Source organism: Macrosteles quadrilineatus, unplaced genomic scaffold (genome assembly GCF_028750875.1).
Source record: "Macrosteles quadrilineatus isolate MER2022 unplaced genomic scaffold, UCM_ALF_1.0 Scaffold_1__1_contigs__length_201487025, whole genome shotgun sequence".
Lineage (NCBI taxonomy): Eukaryota > Metazoa > Arthropoda > Insecta > Hemiptera > Cicadellidae > Macrosteles > Macrosteles quadrilineatus.
The window spans coordinates 30,585,136-30,598,458 of record NW_026542594.1 but is presented as its reverse complement, the minus strand read 5'-3'; the positions used below and the strand labels follow the sequence as shown (position 1 = coordinate 30,598,458).

Below are 13,323 nucleotides of genomic sequence, written 5' to 3'. Positions count from 1 at the left end.
TATTCTGTGTTCAAGAAAATCAAAGTATTCACTGGCCCAGTGCTATTTGTGCTGATATTAGACCGAAGTCTTCCTTTTATCATAAAACTGCTCGATTAAAGAAACCCCCTAGAAATTCAATAAGTAATCATTCAAGTACTTACTAAGTAAGTAATAATTCAATAAAATACTTTGAAATAATATAATAAAATGAAAAGTCTTCTTTATAGAGGTGAAATTAAGAGATCAAGGCTCTTTCTTAAAAGCTAACATCTAGAGGTAACATTAGAGATAAAGGTTAAATAATCAGATATCATCAATGTTTATTTTATATTTCCGTGGGGTTGGATGACTAACGTTTAAAACGTAAAATAAAGGTGTTCAACAGGAATTGGTATTCGTTTTGCAGTTTATAACGGTGCAGAGATGCGATATCGTGGTTAAATCTGCTAATGCTAATGTTACGACTTCCCGAGTCGCCAAGAAGATGACCACGATACGACCACGGACCACGCCAACACGCCACCATCATGAGCTGAGGATCAGGATGCACAGAGTATTATCATTGACTGTTGGATACCGGCACTGAAGTAGACGACTTTGTCACATAGAAAATGCTATTGTTTACAATAATTGATGATTCCAGAAGTTGGCGTAGTAGCAATGATTATTTACATTAGCGCACTAATTGGTTCAATTCAACTACTAAACTGGCTTTGACATGGGAATGAAATGTGGAGTTCTATCCATGGTCAAAGGCATCATGTGCATTGTCTCTTCCGATGACTAACAATACAGAGAAACTTGGTCCCTTTAGGCAGCATGAGCACAGCCAGTAGATTCGCCTGATGGTCATCAAGTTTTTGTTTGAAATCTCCTTTGACAATCATATGAAACAAAATGTAGTCAAAAATAAAAATGCTTCGCAAATATTGTAAAAGTTGTAATTAATTCGGGGTATACGTTTCGTTTTATATTTTCAGCTGCAATCGTTAAAAAAATGTTTTTACGTTTCAAATTGTTGCAAAGGGTTTGTTTCTACCCATTGATTACATACGTTTCTGGTATAAAATAAAATTAAATAAACTGGAAACATTAAATTATATATAATAATTAGTTATGATTAATTATAAATACAATAATATCAGAGTATAGTTTCAAGACGCGCATATAATGTTGATAATATACATTTTGATAAATGACAATACGATGTGAGTTATACCAATTTTATTGGACAATATATGAAACTTGATTCGTTTTACATTATTTTGGGGACAACTTGATAACAAAATTATTCTGGTACATTATTTATAAATTTCAGTGTTGTTGCGATAATGAATAATGTTAAAATTTACAAAGCGAAAAAATACATAAAATTAAAGTAAAACTAAAAAAAATATACAATTAGTATCAATGAATTAATGAAAAAAAATCTCGGTTTGGATGAAACGTAGATAAGCCGGGGGGCCAACTTGAGACTAGGGTTACATCCATTCACAGATTACTTCTGCTAGTTTTACGCAAGTCGGGATGAATGGGGAGGGTGACAGGAGCGTGAATGGAGCGGAAACATCTCCTTGGGTTACGCTGCTAAACAAGTCCGAGACATGGGAGACATTCTAGATCCCGTCTATTTTCCATCGCGGTTGGGTGATTATTTTTTGCAGCGAGTTTCAAAGTTCAAGAGGAAATGAGTTAACTGTTGCTCATGCTATGGACCTCTCAAAAAATAAACTGACACAGATGATAATAATAATAATAATAATAATACAAAATTGACGCACATGAATGAATTGTGAATATTAGAAAAACTGTCCATATGACCCGCTGACGCTTGATTAAATATATAAATGTCTTAACGACGATGATATTCAAGGCATTCGGCTTTTACTTAAATTCTAACACTGCGTCAGCTAATTTAACTGTGACTAAATTTAACAAGCAATTCGTGCAAATAAAAAAAAAAATTAAAGAAATTTAGAAACCTACTATGACGCCTTGTGGTTATATGTAGTTTCTCTAAAAATACGAAGTTGTCTACCGTAGATAGATATTTTACTTTAAGCCATAAAATATATGAAATAGGATAAATAAAGTGTCTAATGCAGTATTTAATAAATCTGCATATTACTCTCAGATGTGAGTTAAAACTGTTATGAGCAATAATATTCTATGAAAGAATCCCCAAAGCAAAAATATTGTACATCAAAGGAAAATTACCTTAACAATATCGGGCAATTTGTGAATTTTGTTAAGGTATGGTTTATTGATTTATACAAAAAAGACAACGATTTTATTACTACTAAATAATAGCACAAACATTAAATGATTTTAGGTCAAAAAGTAGTATTACACGCTGCACATGTATGACGTAAAAATTTATACATTGAAACATACATCTTGAAAACGTTAGACAAGAGATAGTATTTAGATGTGTCAACCTACTTGTGGACGGTGTGACTGCAGCAACCAGGACCACCACCACGACTACACCTGCAACAGTTCCATGGCGCTCAATCTTTAACGAACTATTTGTTTTTCAAGAGCAGAACATCTCTATTGCGTACCTCTTTAAATTGAAAACATCTTTAACCAGCCGCTTCTGCTTTCCCTCCCAAATCCTAGGGTAAAGTATTCATTTGGAAACATCGATATTTCAAACGGGCATTACTGTAGCATTAGAACCTTTAAAATTCAAATATTCAAATAATACGATTTGCAGAAATGAGCTATCAAGTTAGACTCCTATAACTTGAAACGTTACCTAACATTAAAAACTCTCTCCTATCATTCTAACTGCACAACCACGAGTTTTAACAATGTGATACATTCAAGCATTACTGTTGTGGACCTTTCATTAATCAGTATTCATGGACATTAGATTTAATACCTGAGTTAATAGTGTCAAGGAACTCATTTCCAAGGCATTTTGAATTATTTTTGTGTGCTGGAATTTATATACTTTAAAACATACTAAATGTAATAAACGGTGGATATGGAGTTAATTATCCAAACGATGGAATGCATGCGGTAGACGATGTATAACATTACAGAAATGTAGTCTTATTTAGTGTATGTTATATTAGAACATTGCATAGCCGAATGTCTATAAATCATATTGTATTCCTAGATTATAGAATTCAATTTCTTTATGGCTTGACCTTTAGTTTGAAATTAACTAACCCGTGACAAACTTAAAATAAAGTGTTCCACTGCAATTGGTCACCTAGAGGTTTCCCAGTGTAATTTACCAAACATTAGCAACACTAAGCCTTTCTGTGTTCACACTTCTGTGTTTGTTTAACGTTGAACAGTAATTGTGTAACAAATAAATTGGTTTGCTAGGTATCCTTGGCAAGCAAAACCCTGGTTTAAATGTTACCAAAGTCTATATTCTATCAATAAAAATTACCATTGAATGAAGATTTATTACATTTAAAAAATTTCAACAATTAGGGTGTATGTAATTTTTCAAAATGTATATTAGAACCATTCAACTCAGTAAGAGGTAGTCTGCATGTAGATTGTTAGTATTATAGTTTCACCTACTATTCTATAGTTAGTAAACCTGACAACTATACAAGTCTCTTACCTTGTAACAAAATCATTGACTGTCACATTGTTACACTAAGTATAAACGGAGGCTGACGGAGAGATCATTGTAATATCAAGAATGATTCGATATTATGATAAGATAAGCTGACAAGACGACAGACAGATTATTCTGATAAGAGAACACGTCATGAAAGGGGCGAGACTGTGATGAAAAGTCCTAAAAATAGCTTCAAAAGCTTTTTTGAAGAAAAAAATATTTAAAACTCCAAATTAAGGTTATGCAACTTAAAACTAATTGGGAGTTACATCATGTCTGATGAATTAGTGTGTCTTGTTGTACTTACACTCACACTAATGTTTAGGGGCGTAAACACTAAAGGAAGGTTTGGAAACGCATACAGGTTTCTAGATGTAAAGTGTCTATAGACATAGACTTTCCTTTGAATAATGTTATCGTTTCAAAAACACAACGCCGGAAATAAACACAAATTTAACTTGAAGCTACTTTGAGTTTGGATAATACAAGAAAATCTAATCCTAATTGAACTAACAAATCATTTTAGCCATACAGTTTTGTTTTCCGTCAAAATGAGAATTGATTTATGCGAATTATTTACGTACTCACAGAAAACATACTACTGTGGTAGAGTCCAGTTAGGGCTCATTATGTATCTCATAGACGGCGATTATGGGTGGCTTATGCGCTTTAATGAAACCATGACGCAGGAAAATAAATTGTTTAGCATGAATCATTTTATTTGGCTGAAATAGGCTATATCTTAAATTATATAAATGATATAACATTAAAAGTCAACATAAAAAAGTGAATGACGATTATACATTGTACAGGGTGACACAAAGGAACCGGACGTTTTTTAAACAGCTGTTCCATTGTTGTCGAACGTGGTAGGAAGATTGAAGTTATGTCATTACCTTCAGTGAGGCTTGCCATTTTTGTTGAAGTAGCTCAGTGGAACCTAGACCATTGCGTTTTTCGCATACGATAGTTTGGTCCGAAATGGTGAATCCGTCGTAAAATCCAGCGGGAATTTAGTCGAAATTTAAATATTGAACGCCATTGACCGGTTCCAAGCCGAAATACGCTATTAAGATGGGTTTCAGGGTTCCGAACAACTGGGAATACAACAAGAAATAAACCACCAGGCCTTGTTAGAACTTCGAGAACACCCGAAAACATCGCCTGAGTGAGAGCAGTATTGAATGAATGTTTCCTAACAAGGTGATTTCTCGCTTTGGTGACATACCGTGGCCACCAAGATCACCTGGCTTGTCCAATAGTGATTATATCCTTTGGGGGTTTCTTAAGGAGCGTGTTCATGCTCACAAACCACACACTCTAGAGGATATGAAGTTTGTAATCATAGAAGATATCAATGGCATTGAACAAGACCTCCTGACCCGAGTTTCAGATGATTTTCAGGCCAGAATGAACATTTGTAGATAAGTACATGGCCGCCATATGCATGACGTCATTTTCAAAAAATGACTGTATTGTAACAAATGGCAAATGTTAACCTCACTATGTACAGTATTAAAACCAGTTTATTCCTTTTAACTACTGTGTACTGCTTATTTAAAAAACGTCCGGTTCCTTTGTCTCACCCTGTATAATGTATAAAGGTAAATTTTAAAATATGGTATAACTTAATCAGTTCAAAATTTCGACGATCATAAATGTAAATTAACATTTTAGCAAAATAATATTTACTTTAACCGTGTTTAAAGTACCAATCAGGCCATGACGACATCCAACTTACAGTAATTGAATTATTTCCTATAGCCTAAGCATTGTTAAAATGTAATGCTACAGTTGCTAAACTAATCTGGACAATTACTACCCTAATAGCATATGCTACAATTAGCATCTAGCATGCAGGAGTTCAGTGGTCTGTGGAAGTTATATGACCATTGTAATTATAGGATGTAAAGAAATCTTAGTAATTTCACCCATACATCTGTGTATGATGAATTATTTAATCCCTATTTCTTTAGTTATATCTTTTTTACACTTATTACATATACATACGTTGTAAAAATCAGATTTGGAGAAAAACCTTGGCTGCACTTTATTTTACGTCCTACACATTCGAATGAATATACTGTATAGATCGGTATGTCGATTTTTATTCGATATATCAAGTTTGGTTAGTTAGGTTAAAACCTAACCTAAATAACGCAATGAAATAATCAATATATCGAATAATCTATATATTGATATTTTTCATTTGAATGAGTGTAGGGCGTAAACTAAGGTGCAGCCAAAACGCCTTTTGGTTTGATATTTTAATATTTTGAGTTTCATACAAACTTTTGGTAAGTAGTGGATAGCACCAATTTGGTTTTGATTAATTTTAAATCTTGTGTAGGCTGATAAGAAAAACACTGACCAAATTTTCGAATAAAACTTTCACATACATGATTTACCTTCATCTCCCTTAGTTAAATTTTTTTCTCTTTATTTTTGACATTTTAAATTTCAATTTTGAAGTTGCAAAAATAGTAAGTATCAAATTTTAATGAATATTTTTTTTTAATTTCACTCTTCTTCATATTAAATCACAAATCCTTCCATCTTCAGTTTCTTCACTCACAATAAATCATTATCAAAACTAAGTCAGCTGTTATACACTTTAGAAATATTGTTGTGCCTTATCAATAGTCTTTTGAAATATTAAAGAAACTATATCAACACTATAAAAAAATTTAACAAATAATTTATCATTAAAGTCAGCAGACAAAACTAATATGAAACTAATAACAAATTATCAAGGACTAAAAAATGTAATAGCAAATACAGTTTATTGGTTCTAGAGGAACATTATCAAAATTTTTTGTTAACTTTTGGAAACAATATGATTTGGACAGACCCTTTTTGAAAATTATTATTCATGAAACATTAAAAGGTTCATTGACCATAATGAGAAATCATCTATATGGCAAACATCAAAATTATTCAATCTTATAGCTGTATAATCCTTCAATATTTTATGTGTACAATTTTTTCTGTGTCATTGGCAACCTTATTTTTTAAGGCAGATGTATTTATTTGTATAAATAAATTCTTTTCTCTCTTTCATTGCATCTTCTACGTCTTCTACTCTACAAAAAAATCAACAAACACCTAAATATACAAACCAGTTCTTTTAATCAGTTCCATTGTCCATTGCCTTTACATTTCGCACTTACCATTAAGTAAAGATAATAACAGATATTTCATTAATTTTAGAAACAAAAGAACACTATGTACTGCTTAGTTTTTTGACATTTTCCTTGGCTTAATTTAATAAGTGGTGTGGCAAAACACAAATAATAAATTTATCAAATAAAGTAAATGTGAACTGAAAGCTATGTTAAGATAAAATAAGAGTACTTTGTATTACCATTTGATAATTAAATATAGTTACACATATACAAGAGATTTTAGAACACAAAAATCAACGACGTACAATTTAGTTATTGATGATATTCTTGAGTTTAATTTAAGCATAGGTTTAGCAAAACACATTAACTAAATTTATCTAAATATACATATAAAAAAAACAATGTGATGTGCAAGTTATGTTAGGTAAATCTAACACATGTTAAGCAGTTCGAATTTATTTAAAGTAGCCTCCAAATTCATACAAAACATCTATACATTGTAATTTTCTTACTGTCAATGACATTATTTTCGTAACACTTAAGACACTTGAAAAATCGAAAGCAGTTGATACAGCAACGCTTTTAGAATATCTTTTTTATTTCTATAATCATTGACATAGTTTTTGAATGAATGATCTTTGATAAATTTTTAGATTAAATAAACCAACCACATAATTGTGTGAAATATTATACTTAATTTCATTGGATCTGCTGTCTTAAATTGTGAAATATGCAATTTGGCAGTTCTTCTTTTTTACATTGAAATGTCAAAGCAAATGTAAACATTGTGAGTATTCTCATTGCAGCCATGGGGACCAATCAATATTTACTTTTAAAATCCTCACCTCAGAACTTTTAAAGCCAAAGAGGCAAAGCCGACGGTCAGTATCGAAGTGTGAATAGTCCTATAATGGTCCTTGGGATGGTAGCTATACTTTTGTAAAATTTAAGCCCAGTTGGTTCAGTAGTTTTTGCACATATTAGTAATACACATACAGACAGACACCATTAGATTTGTATATAATAGTATATAGATTTCGACATCCGATACATGTCATCCATAAACTTTCAAACAATCGAACAATCTATTGGCGGCATTGCCCTATCTTAGCCGCAATGCAGCGGGCCCTGCTAAAGGTGCGGGGTTTCTGTAAAGGAGAAACTGATCCACAAATGATGATCGTCTCTGTTCGCAGTTCGCAGTTCGCGGTCACTCCAGGTGACTCCCACAATCGCCAGCTGGAGACTCTCTTTTGTCGTCAATTTCGATTCATTTTTCGCCGATTTCCCGCCACTTCCGTCTAATGAAAGCCCAGGAAATGTCTCCTAGCCTTTTTTGGTTAACTATTTTGTTAGGGGCGAGGGGGCGTGAGCGCGTGTGCCCCTGGCCCCCGCCCCTTGCCCTCGGGGGCGCATTTGTCAGGGGCTCCTACACCGATCATCCCCCTGGTTTCCAAAATAAACTTGGATTAGCCACGGTGAGGGTATAAAGCCAATGTAAGGATGCATAGGTCCCTGAGGATTTAGTGGTCTTTGGTTGTTAGGGAGTTAATTTACTTTGATGTGTGACAAATTGTATTGAGGAAGGTCGCGCAATTGTTGTAAACATATTAGTCATGACTTCAGACGTTTATAAGCGGAGGAATAAAGGTAGAACTAACTAATACACAAACTGACATACAACCATACAAACTAACAGTGTTGAGATACTAGAACAGGTGTTGTGACAGTTATATTTAGTTGCACAAGCGAATACAGTGAAAAATATGATCACTTTTATACATAAAGAAAACTATTGTAAGAATCAAAAGAAATTAAAAGTTACAATCAAAATAGTAGTGGAAATGTTATGCAGGATTAGATTCTTAGATTAAATGCAATTGTTTATGATGAGTATATGTTATTTTAGAGATTATTACGGGCAATTTCCATAATGATTTCTAAAAAATAAACCTTAGGATAGGCTCAGATTTCAAATCCCAAAACGTCACGAAAACTTCGTTTTTTTATTTCCGTAATAGCCCCTTAAGTAACACTCGTAGATACTACAGTAGTTCATCTTCAGGTAATCTTGTAAAAAAAACCTTCTTCTCATTTAATTACAAACAATAATGCCAATTACACTCACTCTAGATTAACATAGTAAATTAAGAAAGTCTTTCAAACTATATCATGTTTAATACAATCTAGGCTAATCAACACAACGATATGAACTACTGTTTGCATGAATAATAAGCGTATCGATCCGAATTACTTCATTGTTTCCTAGCTGTTGTTATACTGTATAACGTTGCAAGATTGGTTCCTAGATGATCGTTACGGGCATTTCAAAACCACTCATGACACTGGAACTAAACATATAGAGTAGAGGAGATCGATGTTAAGGATATTTTATGGAAAATCATCTCATATTTACTGTAAATGTTGCACAAATTGATTTGTAACAAAAAATATAGGAGAGTTTTGGTGGCTTTCTAGGTTAGTATTCTATATGTTAGCTGTGTAAGTGTAACTTTCCGAAGTAATTTTATTTATACATATTTAGATCAAACTGTTTGAACAATGATTATTGTTTTAATTACAATCTTTTATCTATGAATTTTACTAAAATTTGCATTTCTTTCTTTTAATTAATTTTCTTTTATTTAGTACGATATTTTAAAGCAAGTTTGATCAATATCAATAATTAAACTTTGTCATGTCTTCAGCTGAGAATATGTCAGTCATAATTTCAACAAAGTTATTAGTTTTCTTAAACTATGAAATCTTAGACCTCAAAATATTTTAAACACTACCAGAAAGTATGATCTTGATATTTCAATACAAAAGCTGCATATATCTGATCCCTGATACACTATGTATCCCAGATGTAGATACAACTGTTCTATTCCACAATGGAGCAAGGTCTGTATTCTTCACAAGACCCGGAAGCCGGTAATTTGTGTCAAAAACAATGTCAAATTCGACAATGACCGAATGTTCCGCCCCCACTCGTGCCCGATGTTACTTTTGATTCAAATTTCCATAACATGTGTCACATCTGCCCCCATTTCCGGTGGGTGGAGCCCTGGTAAACAACCCCTACGGGCCTGGACCTACAGCCCGACCCGCAATTAAATATCAGGTTTGCAAAGATTTGATAGACAAGTTGATAAAGTTACACCCTTAACAGATGAACAATAGCAACGCTGCTTGAAGCCATGCTGCCCGAGGGGAAGTAAGTTAGACGTAACTAGAACTAGAATATAATTATTGTTTGGCAAAATTCAACATATTGTGCTTTTTGTTAGCTAACTGGATGAGTTTATATATCGATTATCGTAAGCAATTATTAAATTTCTTATATTGGTATATTCTAAAAGCATCTTAGGTTTTATAAAATATTTTATATACAAATATAAATAACTTTTTGATTTGCAATAATATACTGTTACACTTATACTGTTGACTCACAGGACGGGAAATACATGTAAAAGATAATATATCACCCTCTTTTAACATCTGGGCCACGAAACATCCTTTAAAACTAAAATCATTGTGATGGTACTTTTGCTAACTCTTAGTAATAGTAGTAATAGATTGTATTCATACACACAAAAGCATATACAATTTACAAGTTGCTTACCAATGTATTTTCATGAATATATAGGCCTATAGCGACTAAATTTCTAATATAAGAGAAACACTGAAGTCCTTGAATTTTCTTAGCCTACTTCCTGACTCTCTGAAGTTTTTTTCCGAAATGTATTCTAGTAGGGCCTACTTAAAAACTTTCAGTGTTTGGGTTTATTCATTCACTCATAGGAGGTTTAACATCTACAATCGGCATTGACAAAGATGGCATGTTCAATTCAAAATGTATCTCAAGTAGCAAAATTAAAAGTGTAAACTTGATTGACCACCTCTGCTCTGCACCATTCTTTCTCACCCCTCGATGAAAAAGTGTCTGTATGATTGTTTTAACAGATAGTTTTAATGCATACTAAGTTGTCAAATGATATCAGAAATTTTGTATAACTTAAAACTGTATCTATAGAACTTCAAAACATTGTTCGAGGGAAAATGTACAGTAGTTTTGAACTACATGCAATAGCTTTCGAACGTTAGTAAAATAAGGTTGTTTGTATTAGAATCCGCTTATTTGGAGTCCATTGCTGTATTAGTTTTCCGTAACAGTTGATTTGTTAACCTGTGAAAGCGTTGATAAGTAAATGCGCAAATCGGTGTCGTTCAAAACTTTAAATGTATTATTTAAACACCAAAGATCAATATTCGGGTTTTTCCCCGTGTTTCATATAAGGTAGCCTGCGAGTAATGTTTATTTCATTCTTGTTCATGTTTTTACATTGAAGGTGGAGCGGACCCTGACGAATATGAATGTAAGGGAGTCAAGGGTCTTAAAGAGGGCCAGTCAAAGTAATAACATACCTTTTTCGGACCGAAAAGTGGGATTCTCCATATTTGTTCCAAGTTGCCTCTTGGGCAACTGGTCGTGAAATTTCCCAACTCCAGCCTCGGTCCCTCATTTGACAACGCTGTGATGTCCAACAGGGCCACCCATCCACAGACGCGTTCACATATAATTAGCATCAAAGTTCAAAACTGGACTAATAACACTTAGCCCCGGCGCATCGTCAGATCGATTTTGAAAACATCGAATGAAAAGTACCAAATTAACCAAAGCCCGGAACGAACCCCTTATTCCCGGCGTAATCGTTGGTGGAGTAAACCGAACCAATTTGGAGCCATTTTAAATAAAAGTCGGATAAGAAACTTTGCTCGCGGCTGTCTTTGGCTCGGTTGTGCCTTACTTCCACCGTAGATTATAGACATTATCGGGCGAGTCATGAAGGCGATCCGTAAGGCCTCACATTCTACCGTAATTTCCGGCAAATTCCCTGTAATGAAGAGATGTGATCTCTAGATATCCGGCGGCGATATTCAAATCATTCTAATTCCTGTGGAAATGTTTAAAATAATTGAAGCCACTATCATTTCAGCCCGACCGCGCGATTATCATAATTGTGTAGATAACCGTTTACCACCAGATCGGCAAGGGTTAATTGTGGGTGACGTCACGCTGCTCGATGTTCACTGCCCCCCCCCCCTCTCCATCACCCCGGGTCTCGGTCGCCTCCATGTTTGATATCAATTAAAACAAGATCTCGCCGCGATACTTGAGCTCCTGTCCGACAACCTGCACGCCCATCTGCCAACACGTCTCTCATTGGACAACCGCGTTACCTGTACATGGCGGACCAGTATACCGCCTCACTGTGCCGGCGAAAATATCATGTGACATAACGCTGCAACGGACTTTCAATTGCACCTGATTGAAGTAGCAAACGTAGAACGTACCTTTATTAATGATTATCTTGCTGTACATAAACCCTACACCGTTCAAAAGTATTACCCTCCAAAAGATTTAACTAATTCTCGAGATCTATAGTAAACAGTATTTTTTTCGTAGGTGAATGAACTTCACCTACGAAGGCTGTGATAAAATTTGATTGATCTAAAATAGAGACAGTATTTTAGATCAATCAAATTTTATCACAGCCTAGAGCATTGAAATACTCAATAACAAATTATATAGAGTCCAAGAAAAAGTTTTGTTTCTATGTTTTTTCTTTGTTTAACAAACGTTATGATATTAAAGTGATGTAACAATGTTGTCATACGATTAGATAGATGGTCGTGTATAAGACTGTCGTCTCCTCGATGAACAGTTTTTCGGCACTAACCTTCTGTGGAATGCTTTTAAACTAGTGTAAAATATAGTTGTATCCTTAACGCTAACAGAAGTATCGTCAACATATTTACGAGAGGACCACCCTGTAGCTGTAGCACTACCAGATGTCCACATGTCCAGCAACAGACAGCACGTGCAACCGTGCACACCATGGTCAATTGAATTTTTCTCTGGTCAACATAATATACCATTTGTATTAAAATATGAATGCTCAGTTCAGATGGCACCTTGTGTCTGATTATATTGTTCATACACATATTAACCGTTATTGTCTATTAAATGTAAATACTTGTTGTTTAGGAAAATAACTTCAAAGAAGTTTTAACCACAGTTAAGCTAAGTTCACATCCTAGGACGCCAGTTCTAGGCTGGACCTGTTTTACACGTTACTTCAGGCTAGTTTTAGAGGTTCGTGCATTATCCCACAGGTAAAATCCATTGGTGATTTGCGGCTTTTGAACCCGGGACATCGGGCACCAGACTAGACCAATTCGCTTCCCAGTTGTATTAGTTTAAATACTATCACCCTCCAGATTTGATTTACATCAAAGCTCTCAAAGCACCATTACGTATTCGATAAAACCATGCTAGATCTTAAATACCCCCGCCGCAGCAAACCTGCAGACTAAGCGAATTTCCATTTGACTGATTGGATTTACACTGAAATCGGATCATTTTTGCTCGAGTTATCGTGCTGACGGACATATATATATATATATATATATATATATATATGAATTTGAACGGATGGTGTTTTTGGCCTCTAAGGACCTCAAAACGAAAAAAAAAATCGGTCCCGCGTCCAGGTCTTACCATGAGTACTACGGTAATAGCTTATTCCCTATATGGGAAATTCGCTAAAACGAGAGGGAATG

The 13,323-nt window shown here is 34.2% G+C and overlaps 1 protein-coding gene across 1 annotated transcript in view; it reads right to left on the bottom strand.

Moving 5' to 3' along the window:
• The window catches only part of LOC128981916 (obg-like ATPase 1), a 110,446-nt gene extending 107,974 nt beyond the window's left edge, over positions 1 to 2,472 (bottom strand). The window contains exon 1 of the mRNA XM_054400910.1: positions 2,425 to 2,472. The gene's annotated coding sequence lies outside the window, so the exon portion shown is untranslated. The remainder of the gene's footprint in view (positions 1 to 2,424) is intronic.
• Between the last annotated feature and the right edge of the window lie 10,851 nt (positions 2,473 to 13,323).